This window comes from Notamacropus eugenii, chromosome 2 (assembly GCF_028372415.1).
Source record: "Notamacropus eugenii isolate mMacEug1 chromosome 2, mMacEug1.pri_v2, whole genome shotgun sequence".
NCBI classification, from domain to species: Eukaryota; Metazoa; Chordata; class Mammalia; order Diprotodontia; family Macropodidae; genus Notamacropus; species Notamacropus eugenii.
In genome coordinates, this window is record NC_092873.1 from 78,725,423 (window position 1) to 78,741,772 (window position 16,350).

The 16,350-nt window shown below is 42.6% G+C and overlaps 1 long non-coding RNA gene across 1 annotated transcript; it reads left to right on the forward strand.

Moving 5' to 3' along the window:
* Nucleotides 1-14: 14 nt before the first annotated feature.
* On the forward strand, nt 15-12,712 carry LOC140525656 (uncharacterized). The gene is made up of 2 exons (XR_011974084.1): nt 15-5,291; nt 5,942-12,712. It is a non-coding gene; the product is annotated as an uncharacterized lncRNA (long non-coding RNA).
* Nucleotides 12,713-16,350: the final 3,638 nt, after the last annotated feature.

Here is a 16,350-nt window from a genome sequence, read left to right on the forward strand (position 1 = left end):
CTAAATGTGTAAATAGGTTAACATGCACCCTTGTCAGCCAACTCCACGTCCTGCCTGGTCTGTGAAAGCAGGCCTTTGGGCTGCAGGTCCTTTGGAAAGCCATCTGGAACTGCGCAAAGTGCCTCACACGTCCCTAAGCTTCGGCCCAGAACTCTACCGTGAAACACGTGTCCCCAGGAGGTCAGTGACACTGGGAGCAGAGAGCTGCCAGCCAGCCGTGGGCCGGCCAGTCCGGCTGCCCCAGACAGGGCATGGCAGGAGCAGGTACGGCAGGCACCGATGCGCAGTACCGGGAAGGGTGGAAAGAGGAGCAAAACTGACCGCTGTAGAATTCTAAAGATCAAGCCTGGCCCCAAAGAGAACACGAGAAGAGGCTTGTCTGCCCATCAGCTGTGAAAGGGCTGAGCCAGCGAGGGCACATGGGTGTGCCAGAGTGCTGTGAGGCGTGAGAAGGGATTCAGAGAAACCTGGGAGGATCCTTACCAACTGAGAAAGGAGTGAAGTGAGTGGCGTGGGGAGAACAGTTTATACAGTGTACGGCCAAGACAGCTCTAGAAGACTTAAGAACTCTGACCGACGGTCATTCCGGAGCATTAATTATTAAAAATGACGTCCGCCCCCTGACCGAGACTACTTAGGGTGCAGATGGAGACCTTTTTTCTGGGCAAAACCAATGCAGGAGTTTGTTTGGCTTTATTATGTATCTTTATTACAAGCAGCTTGATTTTTCCTTCTTTTCCAGTGTGTATGTGACCAGAAGAGGGTGAATTTTTGTTGAGGGGAAAAATTAATTTAAAAAGGTACCTCTCCTTCCTTTGCAGAAGTGGGAGACTATGGGTATGGGATTCTACATGTCAGCTTTTTTTTTTTTTGATGTGTTGTTTATGTGGCACTTATTTCTCCATCTTTTGGAGTATGCTCAGTTGGCATTCGGACCTTGGAAACTTGGGTAAACCTGTTTCCAGAGATATGCACACATATACATCAGGGAGGCACTCTCCTTGCACTCCAGCACTTCAAGGCAGGCTTAGATATTCTCTGAATGTCAGTCATAATGATTAATGAATTTCATATTGTGCAGTGACAAAAATTTTTTATTTTGGCTGTTGGACCAAAACTAGTCCAAATAAGGTGAAATTAGAGTTCTTAAGTCTTTCAAAGTTTGTCTTTGTCATGCTGTTATTGCATAAAACATTCTTCTGGTTCTGTTCTCTTAATTCTATATCAATATATCAATATCTATCTGTCTATCTATCTATCTATCTATCTATCTATCTATCTATCTTTCTATCTAAATCTTGGGCCTCTTCTCTTTGCCAGTCTTGAAGTATGAGGATGACTTTCTGGGCTCTGCAGTGAGTCAAGTGGGGAGGATACACTTCCCCCATTTCCTTGAAATTCCTGAGTTCATGGGTTCTTGAATGAGCTTACGCTGGGATAAGGCTGCCTGCCATTTATGTGTTCTTTCCTTTGACTTTTGATGCTGGTGTGAAATCTTAAAGGAACTGGCACCTTCTTCCCAGGCACCCATGCAGCTGGGTAGCCAGTCCTGGAGCAATTGGAGCTACAATAACAGTAGACACAGACTAGCAGAAAGGAGAGAGAGAGAAAAAAAGAGATCTAGAGAAAAAGAGAGATTATCAGACAAAAAGATTCCAGTTAGAGTTGACAGGTTTGTAATCAGTGCAGGTGAAATATAAAATTGCTTTTTAAAAAAGTTCTAAAAAAAATCTGTTTTCAAATGTGATTTTGATTCTCAACTTCTTCAGATGATTATTGCTTAACATTCCTTGTTCCATAAAGGGATTTGTGTTTATGCTCTGGGTACCTTTTTCTTCATCCTACCCCTTTGTTGGAGAGGACACCTTAGATTAAACAAAAAAATAGAATTGTTCCCGAGAATTTGAGTTGGGATGGAACTGAAGCATAGGACAGCAGGGGTGAGGTGCGGGGATGGGTGTAGAGAGTGTTGAAGCCAAGTCAAATCACGAGGACAAGTACAGGACAGGAAATGGTAAAAGTTACCAATAGCTTAGCAGAGCCTATGCTAAATTCAACTTTTCACAAAAAAAATAAAAAAATGAGAAGGTATCTTCTCATTTCCCTTCTTTCTTTATTCATAAAAGAGATAGTTCTCTGTAAGGAGAGGGAGGAATGTAATAGGATATATAAGTGATGTTTTTAAAAAGTTATCAATAAAAATTTACTTTAAAAAAGATAATTTTTGCTAGAAATCCTTTTGCCCCTCTTTTCTTACAGACTTTCCAGTGGGCAAGAGTTTCTTGCCCAGCTGTTTGGAGCCATGTGGTTTGGCAAAGTGAAAAGCTAACGTTAGTAGGATACCTCTTGTCCCATAGGTCAATAAGATTTTAACACAACCATGGGTCTGGTGGTTGAAGTATAGTGTCATCTGGTGGACAAGTTATATATTGCACTCCTTCACTGGTTAATAAAATGACTCTAGGTTTACTGAAAATTGTCTAGAAGCAGGAGGGGGCTGCCACTGCTACTGTAGCACCTCAAGTGTCACATGGAATATCCCCTAAATACCCAAAGAGCCTGCACCTATGGTACATATGCTTTTACCATCTACTTCAATTAATCAAAGGCAGCTAGGTGGCACTGGATCTACTTGATCTTATTGTGAGGAAAGCAATTTATTTTCAAATGTTCTGTAAGTGAAAGCTGTTTTTCCCCCTCAGTTTTTGTTTCAATTCCAAGTAATACATCATTCAAGTATTTTAAGAAATTAGTTTCATAGGGACAGCTACATGTGACAGTGGATAGAGTGCAGGGCCTGGAGTCACAAAAACCTAAGTTCAAATCTGGTTTCAGACACTTAATATTTGTGTAACCCTGAATAAGTCATTTAACCACTATTTACCTTAATCCACTGGAGAAGGAAATGGCAAACCACTCCAGTATCTTACCAAGAAAACCTCATGGACAACAATTGGCATGCCAAAGTCCATAGGATCATGAAGAGGCAGCTAGGACTCAACAACTTTTCATAGTCATGTAGAGTGAAGTGACTGAGTTGGATGGCTGTAATGAAAAAGTAGTGAATAAATTCTGGAGTGTCAAGACTTCTCTGAGGTTCTAGTTTACCACCATTGTCTCATTGTTCTCATGGAAGCCTGTGATCATTTTTTACACAGTTTTGCTACCTTGGATGGTATTGATGTGTCCATGATTACAAAAAGGCAAATAAATCTCCTGAATAAAACACACAGAGAAGTACCAGGTTTTATTGCTGTGTTGGAGTATGGCCAAGTAGAGGGTCAGGCAAAAATGTAGGCTTTGGTGCTCTCTGATAAGGTTTCCCCATAAATGAAGTTCACTTTCAAAGAGGATTTAGAATCTACTGCTTAAGAAAAAAAAAAAGCTGGTCCAAGCTTACCTGTGCCACTGATAAAAGCCCCAACATTCTCTTCCTCCTGGCTAGCTTTGATCAGGCACTATCCTTAGTCTACATTTGTTTTCTGGGTACTGGGAAGAAGAGGGGGGTGCAGATGGAAGGGACTTTGTCTATGAAACTGGGAAGCTTTTCAGATGATGGGGAAAAATCATCCTGTTTCCCACCCTCTGACTCTCAAGGGCCTTAAAGTCTAATAGAGAGAGGTTCAAGTCAGAATACAGTCAGAGAAGCATGAGAACAAATTGTATTATGGCATCTTCTTCACCGTGTGGGATATTGGCAGCTAACTCTTTTGAGACTGGTGGTTGGCCTCAGTTGATTGCTGCCATGACCCAGTTCCTCCCTTTGGTGACCAGTACCCAAGGAAAAAGAGTTCAGACTAGTCCATAATCACTTATGGAAGTGATTCATATAGTGGACAAAAGAGAGATTAGAATGAGGGGAGAAGAAAAGCTCCCAAAGAACCTGAGACTGTCATCTATTAAAAAACTCTAGTAATTGTTTCTTTTTTACCCAGGAACCTCTGAGGGTCTTCCTCTCCCAGTTTGATTTTTTTTTTTAATTAAAGAAGCCCATTCATTGAATGGGTGTATTTCACTCAAAGTGAGAATGTGATAAGACCTTAGCCTGAAAGGGCCAAGGTCTCCCATTGCATCCTGGGCCATCTCCAGTCCTCCTGATGAATATCAGGCCACTGGACCCAGATGACTCAGGAGAAGAAAGTGAGGTTGGTGACCTTGTATAGCCCTCCCTCGCTCAAATCAAAGTCAACTGCAAGTTATGTCATCATCTTGATGTCACTGAGGTATTGACAAACTGAGTGCCCTATGGTGGCCAGAACGGATACTGCAGCCTCTTGCGAAGCTATTTTACAGAACAGCATGTACCAGAGAAACTCTTTGGACTGCTTGGTTGTTGGCTACAGGACAGTGCCACCTAGTCAGAAAATTAGATGTTGGATTCCCTTACTGAATAATTGGCATGATCACACATTGCTTTTCTGGAGGCTTGGGGAAGTCAGCACACAAGCCAGTATGAGACTGCTGTGCCTCAGGTTTCTCAAAGTGTATGATTAAAGCATCCCATAAAGTGCACAGATGTCACAGAGTCGTATACATCAAATTCCAGGTGCTAGGGCTACTCCTTCAGAGGCAATAGAAAGGATGAGGGCAATGAGAGAGGATGAGAAAGAAGTTTTGTTCAGTTGTTTATTAATTCAGCAACAATTTTCAAATGGCTTACATAGCATTTTGAGGCTATAAAGCTCTTTCTTTAACTAGCCCTGACTGATTATTCAAGCTGATCTTATCATTCTTTTGAAGTTCTCTGGAAACAGAGGGTTAAGGCAGGCCTTAGTGCAGACACCCAAATGGCTTGACTTACTGCAGCTCAGAATCTCTGATCCACCAGCCTCAGCCTCCCCAAGCAGCAAGGATGCACTGCCAGACCTGGCCCTGTCTGTCAATTTTGATTAGCTCCTGAATTTCTGTTTTTCTGATTCTCTAAGCATCTACTCTCGCAGCTGACAGCTAGGTGGTGAAGTGGATAGAGAGTACTGGGCCTAGCTATGTGACCCTGGGCAAGTCACATAACCCTGTTTGTCTCAGTTCTCTCATTGTAAAATGAACTGGAGAAGGAAATGGCATACCAGTCCCTGCTTGTATCTGCTCATTTCCTTTTCCCTGCTATCTGTCATTGAATGGCTCAGATCAGGGCTTCCTCATAAGCTGTGATTCACCTCTAATTTAGGATGTTACCTATCTATCTTTCTATTTGGGGGCATACTCAGATCACCTAAGATGGAGGTACCCATAAAGGAAACCCCCAGGACCTACTTCTGGGAAAAGATATGCTGGGCTCTCCTACCAAGTGGGTGAGTACACCCTCTTTCCATTGGCTATGTAGCCAGAATAGGCTATGTCTTTAAAACTATCAGACTAGAACAATCTCACTCTCTTTCCAGCAGTATCTGGGGATTGAAGATCCTATTCCTCTGAAGCATAGGCACCATGCACTGAGCTGGGTGTGGGGGAAGGGCTTCTCCCCTCTCTCTTGTAGGCCCCATGGCCCTGAGAATCAGGTTGGTCCTTTTCAGTTCTAGGCAGAGGTAGTGGAGTCTCTGGCTTTACCCATGGGGACCATGAGGAATGGTATTCCAGACTGAATGTCGCTGCCAGAGCAGTAGGGAGGCCAGGAAAGGGTACCTGGACACAAGCCCAGAGAGGCTTTGTATTTGGAGCTTGGTGGGACCATGCTAAATAAGAAAGGAGTTACCTGCAAAAGCTAATTTGGCTGTGAAGTAGTTAAATAGAACTGTGCAGTAGGAAACGTCTAAAATGGAGGGAATGCAAACTGGTAGGAGCCTGAGCTAATGGAAGGGATGAGAGGCTCCCCAAACCCTTTATTGTTGTCTGTTTTTGGAGATGACCAGTGACATCACAGGGTGATGTATTGACTTACTCGTGAATTGGATTTAAGTGAGACAGAATTGCACAAAGTTGTCGACCTCACTTTCTCTTCCAGAGTCATCAAGGTCTATCGGCAAGACAAAAGTTAAGGCCCAGGATGCTGTGGATGACTGGCATCTTCAGTGTCAGACCAACTCTACGTGCTCTACAGTGCCTGCTTCAGCCACGTTCAATGGCTATGGGAACAGATTGTTCACATCCAGCCATCCTCTGGGGGTAGTCTTGACATGTTTGGAGAAGTCTTCTCTCTATCTCGTTGACAGATTTGAGGCCTCTTGGTTATTGTCAACCTAGTTTAGCCCTTCTGCCAAGACGCTTTGACTGGGCTGTGGCTGTGCACATGCTACAGCTTCTTGGAGTCACTGGTGAGAGCTGGGTGAATCAAGTGGACACCAGATGCTTGGCAAGTCCTTATGCCAGAGGTGTTAATCCTCCCTGAATACCTGTACATCCCTTGACAGTACTGAAGAATCCTGAGGGAGGAGTGAAATATAACAGACCTGGCCTTTAAGCAGTAGGGGCTATTACACAGATTTGACCCCAATTGGTGTTAAATAATCTTCCTATCATCCCAAAACAGTTATTTAATTTATAGAATAACCTTTACAACTCTGAAAGCTCACATGCAAATGAGCTGAAGGAACACAATGCACTGTAACCATCTTTAAACTCCTTTAACAGTCTTCTACCTTCTTCTAGGTCTTCTCAGTGCATTTATCTGCAGGGTAGTTTTTTCTCGGCCTCTCAGAATAGTTTGTGTCTCTCCTCAACATTTTATCTTAGAGGCTGTGTTTTTTGCAAAGCTGATTTTATCAGTTTTCCTTAAACAAATGTTCTTTTTCTACCCCTTTCAGCAACCAAAATGTCCATGTACAAAAGGGGCAATCCCTTATATTGGGAAAGTGGCAGAAAGAAAGAATTAACTTTACAGGGTGTGGGGGCATGGGAAGTGTCTGAATTGACTTCTGCTCTAGATTTATCAGCATTGCCCATGAAGCCATATTCCTCCTCAAGCAAAGAAATACTCAAAATATTCCATGAAAGTTGCAAGAAATCTGAGAGATTTTGAAGATTCTATTAGGGCTCTTCTCCATGAGTGATGAGTGTGATAAGGGTTAGAAATGCTATTCCCAGAGAAACTTGGTGGGGTGAGGGTAGAATACTAACCTACTTCTCCCCATTACCCAGAGGAAAGGGGTTCTTGTTATAGGACATTAAGTTCCAAATGGAAAGGGAAAAATAAGGGATGACAGGCAACATTCCTTCATGGCTAACCTTGGAAACAGGAAGACCTGGGATCAGATACTACCTCTTAATATATGCTGACTGTATGAACACTTAAGGACAGCTGGGTGGTGAGTAGATAAAGCACTGGGCCTAGAGTGAGGAAGACCTAAGTTCAAATGTGACCTCAGGCACTAACTAGCTGTATGACTCTGGACAAGTAATTTAATCCTATTTGCCTCAGTTTTCTCATCTGTAAAATGATCTGGAGAAGGAAATGGCAAACCGCTCCCAGTATCTTTGCCAGGAAAACCCCCAAAAGGGGCCACCAAGAGTTGAACACAATTGAAAACAACTAAACAAAAATAAACATGTATGAACTTAACCTTTCGGTTTCCCTAGGCATTATCAAGAGCTCTCATTTTTCTTTTTTTTTAATGGAAAACTTTTTTGTTGTTGGTGAAGCAGACTAGTTAGATATAGTTTAGATGGTTCCAATTTTGTTGGCAATATCCAAAGCATCATACTCTGGGGCAAGTTGAGCGCAGGCCTTCTTCTCTCCATCAGTCCACATCAATGTCATGCAGCTTTTTTACAACCTGCTTGTGTTTATTGGCCTTGACATCCACAGTGAAGACCTTGGTCTTATTCATTGCGGCCTCAGTGGTCAAGACAGATTTGATGATGGCATAGTGATCGAGCTTGCTTCTTATAGGGGCACTTCTCCGATAGCCTTCGGGCCAGCTTTGAACCTGAAGGGTCTTGGGTAACCAAAAGGTAGGGAAAGTTTGGAACTTCTTTTTGTGGCTATGGACACTCTTTATCACTGCTTTCTTGACCTTCAGGGCCTTTGAATTGGCTTCTGTCTTGGAGGGGACCCTTGCTTCCTTTTTCACCTTTTCACCTTTCACCATCTTGGGGAAAAGGATAATTTCATTTATAAAAATATTATTAAAAATTCTTCTCTTAAACTCTTGCTTCATCTCTTCTGGGAATTCTCCTAAGTTTGTGTCTAAGCTGTGTTTTTTTCTGTGGTTTTACTTGTAGATGTTTTGGAGTCATTCTCTTCTTCTGCATTTCCCTGTTACCATAATAGTTCTTTATGGTGGGATTTTTGTTTACTTGTTTGTTTACTCATTCTTCCAACCTACTTCTGACTTTAGACCTGATATTTAGACCTGATTTAGACTTGTGCACTTTTAGAAGGTCTAAGCTGGTCTAAGCTGTTGCTGCTTTCTTGGGGTATTGTGTTGTATTATTCCAGGATCTCAGGAGCAGGCTGGGACCTGAAAACTTTCAGTGCTCCAAAGTAGTCTGATCCAGGGCAAAGTCTGATTGCTGCCCCCCTGGTCTGAAGTTCCTGACCTGGGATTGGGTCTCTACAGAAATAGACTGCAGCTGGACTCAGACACTATCAGCCAGGCAGAAAGTTCTGTTGGTTCAGAGTGATAGAACTGTAGTCTTCCCTTTGGTCTGGGGTTCCTGCCCTGATTCTCTGCCGATTGGGCTAGATGCTTGAACTGAGGCCCTGCTCTGCTTTCAGGAGTCTAAGACACACTAGTGCTATTGGCTTCTAAACTTCCTCCTTTCTTGATAGAACCTCCTTGACCCCCATGACAGGTCCCTTTCTCAGGTCTACCCAGGATCTATGACCCAGAACTGCATAGTGGGAGACAAAACTTGCAGCTGGCACCTGTGATGAACTGTTATGGGTCTGGAACCTTAAATTACCCCAATTCACAGCCTCTCCATGGGCATGGAAGTGCTTCAAGTACATTGGACTGACCCCCATCCCCATTGTCCACATAGCTATCTGCTTCCTTCTGCTGACCTCTTGGATTGAACTTTTTGTGGATTTCTTCATCAGGATACATTTGACACAACCTGATACATTTTTTAGATATTATTGGAGGAGGGTTTTTGGAGGGGTAAGGGGGCAGCTCTACTATTTCTGCTTTCAGCTATTCTACTGTCCTGCCCCTCCTTTCTTAGGCACTATTTGAATCTAAAGTTGGAAAGTTTCCACACTGGAAATTCTCACACACCAAGAAAATCACAAATCTAAACCAAAATGAAGTGGTGGGAGTGGGTGAAAAATTCATGTTTCTTTCCCTAAAAGTCCTGCTCTAGAGATTATTAGAGCTTAAGTATCACCAGACCTCATGGTAAGAGAATTATCTATGTAATGGAAAGAGTACAGGTTTGGTGTCAGGAAACCTGGGTTCTCCTCTCAAGTCTGCTACTTACTACTTGAAGGAATCTACTTCAGTTACACTTGGGCTGAATTTCCTTAATTTATAACATTAGGGAGTTGGGCTATATAACTTCTACATTCCCTTCCAGCTTGAATGATCTACAACTGTAGGTTTGGCCATCAGTAGTAGGGGGCATGAGGAAAAGTAATCTTCTCCTTTATCCTTCAGGATCTTTTGGAAAAGGTAAGTCAGAAAGACTCGTAGAATGCAGGGGAGGAACTAGAGCTTGTGTCAATGGGGACAAGGAGGCAGATTGCCTAAAGGAGATAGAAAAAGATAGAGTAGGTTTGGGTGGACTAAGGAGGGTTAATAGAAAAGTAGCTTCCTGACTCTGGCCCCCCAACTATTGCTGGGCTCTTACCAAAAGGTCAGTACCAGGAAGTTTCTTGTATTGTTAGAAGGAAGAGACAGTTAAGACAGAGGAAAACTGAAAACCTTCTTAGAGGAGGTGACAGGATATATAGTCAGGGAACACAAAGAAGGACAAGGTCCAGTCTTAAGAACCTAAAGGAAAGGACAACATTGTGGAGAAAAGAGGCTGAATTCACCAATATCAGTCACATAGTAGGCATTAGTTCAGCCTTGTAGGGAGAGAAAAGAAATATAGGACATAGTCCTGGACATAAGTTTGCTTACATTTGTGAGCCTAGGGGTTGACAAGATATACACATGAAATTATGATTAAAAACTCAATTTTAGTATATGAAAGTTCCTACAACATTTTTTGCAGAGAGATGTAATAAATCTTTTTTGTTTGCTTTTGGGGGGTAAGCAATCGGGGTTAAGTGACTTACCCATGATCACACAGCTAGGAAGGGTCTTAGGCCAGATTTGAACTCCAGGGCTGATGCTCTACCCACTGCACCACCTATCTGTTCCCTAATAAATCTTGATTGAAAAATTGAATGAATGGATAAATGAAGTGCTATAGGAATTCATAAAAGAGAGATTTCACTCTCTGGGTTAGGCTAGAGTGGAGGGTTCATGGAGGATGCAGGGCTTGAGTAGGGGCCTTGCAGAATAGGTGGAATTTGGAGAGATGGAAGGGAAGAACAAAGATTTTCTCAGGAAGGTGAATAGCACGATCAGATATATAAATATGAGACCATTCAGGTTGTTTTTAGGGAACAGAGGTAGTGTCACAGGTTGTCACTGTGTTCATCTGTCATTGCCAAAGAAGACCACGCCATCAGAGAAACGATGACATGACTTGTGCTTGACTTTGGAGGGAGGGAGGGCTGAACTTTTCAAAAGTGAGAGTGAGTGTTACAGGTAATTTGGGAACAAAGGATAGCTTCAGCATTCTTCAGTAGGTTCAAGCCTTCTGACTTTTTCTCAATAACCTTGAAGAATAAAAGTGAAATTATCTTCCCTCTTCTTCCTTTATAGCCTCTTCAAATTGCTAGATCTAGCAACTAGTCCCTCCCTCTCTCCATAGAATTTACAGTCTAGTAAGAGGATTCCATGGCACACTGATGGAGTTGTAGGAAGGTTATTTTGAGAGTAATGCATAGGATTGATTGGAGGGAAGAAAAACTGTAGTCACAAAGTTCAGTTATATCTCCCTCTGATTGGAGAATTCATTCCAGACCTTCCATTTGAGGAAGGGGACACCTCATTGTTTCTTATCCACTGCTGGTCTTCATGCCCCTGTGTTGGCTCCCCTTCTTCTCCTCCCTTTCTAGCCTCTTTTTTTTGGTCTTCCATCATCAAATTGTGAGTCTTTCTTGTGCCTTTTTTTTTTTTGTCCCCAGTGCTAAGCTCAGTGCCTGGCACATGGTAGGCACTTAAATATTTATTGATTATTGGAGTAATTCAGGTGTAAAGTCATGGACTGGACCTTGAACTACTGTAGTTGTAGTGGGGATGAAGAGGTACTGTACAGAAACTATCTAGAAGGAGGAATCAATAGGGGTTAGTGATTGACTGGATATAGGGAAAGGGATAAACCAACGCTTTGAGCCTGAGGACTAGGGATACCCTTGATAAAGACAAGTAGAGTAGAGGCAGCTAGGTGACACAATGGATAGAGTACTGGCCCTGGAATCAGGAAAACCTGAGTTCAAATCTGGCCTTATTAGCTGTATGACCTTGGGCAAGTCACTTAACCCTGTTTCCTTCAATTCCTCATTGTAAAATAAACTGAAGAGGGAAATAGTAAATCACTCCAGTGTCTTTGCCAAGAAAACCCCAAATGGGGTCACAAAAAATTGGGGGTGACTGAAAAACAACTGATGGTTTTAGTTATCATGTTTGTATCTCTACCACATGACTGAACAGCAAGGACAAACTGGAGGCAGCTGGAGATATGTGAGTGAAATTTGATAAAGGTGTCTGCATAGGAAGGATGGAATTCTAGGTGTTTAGAACTGGAATAGGTCTTGGAAATCATTTAGCTCATCTCATTTTATACATGAAGATAGTGGGGGTGGGAGTGGGATTGGGGGCAGAGTTTACTTCCATTCACAACTGTTGTGAAACCAGGCAGGAAACCATCCTCCCAGTGCCTCCAAATACCTCCTAGATCAAAAGTTAGTAAGGTGTCAGCAACCCTCTTGTACATTGTCGTTACAAACTGCGATCGTTACTCAGAGTGAAATCTCTCTCCTCATCCACCAGATGATGGCTGAACTTCTGTGTCTCTGCTGCAGGGTCCTCTTTACTCTCTCCTGTTGTCTCAGATCATCAATACAAAATGATTGCTGTGAAGCCTTCCCGGAAAATGGGTTCTCAGAATGGGTTAGACTAAAGAGGAAAGACCACAGGGCTAAGAAGCGAGCCTTGGGGGTCGTTCAGTTAAAAGTCAAGAAAAAGAGATTTCAAGAAATGAAGGCACGCTCGGTGGGATCAGACACAGCAGAGAGATCAAGGAAAAGATATAATAGCTAACATTTACGTAGTAGTGCTTTAAGGTCTGTGAATGGCTTTAAAAAATATTCTCTCATACGCTGTACACAGCAACAACAATATTGTATGATCATCAACTGAGAATGACTTAACTCTGTATAGCAATACAATGATCCAAGGCAATTCCATGAGACTCATGATGAAAAAATGCTATCCACCTCCAGAAAAGGAACTGATGGAGTCTGAATGCAGATTGAAACATACAATTTTTCACTATTTTTTTGTGTTTTTTTTCCTTTTAGTCTGTTTCTTCTTTGACAACATGACTAATATGGCTATATGTTTTACATGACTTCATATATAACATCAAATTGCTTACTGTCTTAGGGAGGGGGGAGGAGGGAAAAAGGGAAAAAATTTGGAACTCGGAATTGTTGAATATTAAAAATTGTCTTCACATGCAATTGGAAAAAATAAAATACTACATAAAATTTATAAAATATTATTTTATCCTTACAGTAACCCTGGGAGGTAGGCATTATTATTCTTCATATTTTACAGATGAGGAAACCAAGACTGACAAAAATTAAGCAACTTGCCCACAGTCACAGTATCTGAGGTTCAGTCTGAGCTCAGAAGGCTCAGATCGAAGGTCCACTACTCCACTACTATCCACTTTTCTACCTAGCACATTGAGAATAAAGAGAACAATGAGAGAGTTTCAATAGGATGCTGAGAATGGAAAGGCACTTATTAAGAAGTGAATGAGTGGTCAGGCTGTGGAGTCAGGCACTGACTATAGAGAACGTTGTCAGTGAAGAAAAGAAAAAGACAGAAATAGAGCAGTAACTTAAAGGGACAGCACCTTAGGGACCTGGGTGTAATGGAAAGAAAATTAGACTTGTAGTTAGGATTTTTAAGGTGAATTTTAAAGTAGATCTAATCAAGTCACTAAGCCTCAGTGTTGCATTTTTTGTTTGATTCAATAAGCGTGGAATAAGCACCTACTATGTGGCAGTCATGGAGGTAAAAATAGAAAATTAAAAACATCACCTATCATCAAATGTGCTTACATTTTGCTGGTAAGGTACAGATGCAACCCAAGGCCTGGTATCCTAAACTTTTCACTTGCAAGGACCAGGTTCCATGTTGAGAGCTTTTCAAAAATATGACTTTGATTCCTGTTCCCACTCAGGACTTCTCAAGAGAACCTCCAAATGGGTCCAAGTCTCTCCATGTATGGGGAAAGGACCCCAGCTCCCTTGCAAATGTTTAACCTATTTATATCAGATATAGGACAGGGTTTGCTTTACCTCAAAAAGAAAATGAAAGACAATATAAAGGATTCAAAGTAGTCCATAAAAAGTCAACACATTTGTTCTTCCCTCCCCAGTGGGTTCTCCCTTTCCCTAGGCTCTTTCAACTCTGCACCAAATGCTTATTATCTCCAGAAACCTGGGCCCAGGAACTTTCACCCCTCTGTCACTGCCTCTTTCTGCTGCCATATCTAAATTTCCCCTTCTAGAAATTCCTTAGTATCTCTGTCACTTCTTTTCCCCTGTGGCCACCTCTGAGTTGAAGTTGAGGGAATGGTCCCTGGGGAACTGTGCCAATGTGCTTTACCCTCCCAAGGTCTAAAGCCTGTTCTTAGGTCTCTGGTAACAACCTGTGCTCATTCTCTGGATCTTTCTGATTCTATGATGTATCTATCTGCCTCTTTCTATAAGCCCAAGTCCCAGGATTCCCAAGGCCAGATTGACAATACCCTCATGCAAGCAAATCAAACCAAATTCTAGGACTCAGTTAGTGGGGATGTTCACGATGAAGCTGAGTCACAGTTATGAGCCATTGTTTCATCCTTTCACTTTGTTATGTTGTCTAGGTTTGTTCCTGGTTACCGCTTGATACATTTATATAGATAAATGTGCAATGAGTATTATCTGGCTCCACTCCCTCAGGGCCAGACCTGCTATGGTATCCCCCCTCAAGATATCAGGATATCCTGAGAGAACAGAATGTCTTTTCTGTGCCATCAGCTGAAGCCTTCCCTTGTTGTGTTCCCTCCATTTGTTTGGTACCAGTGACTAGCATCCCAGTTCCATTTAACCACTTAACAGCAAGTGGCTTTTTACAAAAGGATATTTATTTTAAAAATATTTATGCATTTTCTCTGGGACATAATCTCTACTGCACCTACCCACTCAGTCACTGGGGGAGTAGGCTCAAAACTTAGTTCAGTTCCTATGCAGCACTGGTCCCACCAAGTTCATATCCAAAGGTAGCATTATTAGATAAGTCTCCATTTCTAGCTTTCATTGACAATGGATACAGAAAGTTGGTCCCCAAGATTGCTCCTTGTAATTAATTCTGGAACATCAATGCTGGGCTCAATGCAACCCTGACCTGGAACCCAGGTTCCGGAATACCAGGACCTCAGACCACCCTCATGATGACCTTTTGAATTCATTAGGTTGTGAGGCACCATTTCCTTCATGTATAAAAAGAACAAATGGAAAAGCCAAGGACTGGGGGCCATTTCTTGAGGACCATATGGCCTCAGAGGGGAAGATGGCCCCAGGTATATGGTCACTCACCAGACATATTGAGTGAGAGTCATTGAGCTCCCTCAGATTTGAATAAAGCAAAGAGGAAATATCTGAAGCTGACAGGCCTTTTTGAAGATGTCAGCAGTCCTACAATCAATCAAAAAAGGCTCAGGTGTTAAGCCAACTGGAACCACTTACAGAATATCCACAAAAGTTCCACAGTTTCTCCAAAAGACTTCCTTTTACATGTCCCCCAAATTTTGAGTTGACTGGACCCTGAATATTCTTGGGGTTAATTTCTCACCCCTTGTCCCTTATATGGGCCATCATCTAATCTCAGTCATTGTGCCTTCATTTTGTCCAGTGGGCATTATGTTACTGATGTAGTGGTGTACCACATTGCTCTTAAAAAGGGACGCCTCTTACAGCTCTCAGACTACCAGACTGTGGCAGTATGAAGGAGAATTCAGGCAGCACTGCAGAAGGATGGTAGAAACACACTGGACTTCTTCTCAGGTGAAGGCAAACTACTCCTGACTAGTTTCAGGCATAGGAATTGGGGGTGGAGGTAGGGTTGTGAGGTAGGAAGGCTTTCGTGAAGTCTGTAGTCCCATACCATTCACTTTAGTTCTGGGCTGCCCGATCCTTTATATTGACTGGTCAGGAACAGCTGCAGTAATGGACATGACAAGTTTGTTCAACTTCTTGTAGCCCATTGTAAGCTACTAGATGCCATCAGTCTTCACATCAGGTTGTTGTAATGTGAATTGGTATAATGAAATATTCCAACCCTCTTCATCTCCATCACTAAGATAAAAATAGCTTTCATGTCCCAACCCTATCCCTGGCACCCAGTAATAGTGTTTGTTATTAACTACATAGAATGATTCAAGTCCAGCAGCCCTTTGTATATTTGTCATCTCTCTCCCAAACCCATTTCTAGATCACCACAACTTGGGCAAATGGCATCAGATTTCCTTGAGATTTTACAGCTAAGGAAAGATCTGAGCCTCAAGGGAACTTTGGCCTTGGCTCTAGGCAATTTATCTACAAAGTCTCTCAAGTGTGACTTGAGTGGCTCAGGATGGCCAAATGTAGTAGTGGAACCCATAGTACTAGTAGAATGTTCGGCCTTGAGGCCGATGGGCTACCCTAGTCTTACCTTACCTGTCGCAGGTCTTCGGCGGCCAAACCAGATAAACTTATTGAGAGAAGAGACTTTCCAGAGTCGAACAAGGGTGAGGCTTTATTCAGGATCTTAGTTACATGTGCAGGGTGAATTCTTCCTCAGGAGAGAGAAATCCTCCTCCTCCCAAGGAGGCAAAGATCGTACAGCAAGAGAGTGGGAGTGGGAGAGGGGAGGGACCTTCTGCCCTCTAAGGGCCCCTCAGCGTGAAGAGGCTTTCCTGACCCTACTTAAGCTCTCCCGCCACATAGTTTGCACCTGAATACCGTGCCTGCTCTCAGCCTTTAGCTAGACAACAACAGGTGTGCTCAGACCATGGGTTAATCTCAAGGGTGGGATGCTCTCCCCAGCAAGTTTCCCACGGAGAAGAGGCGGAAATGCACGAGATAGCCCGTGTCTCACGCCT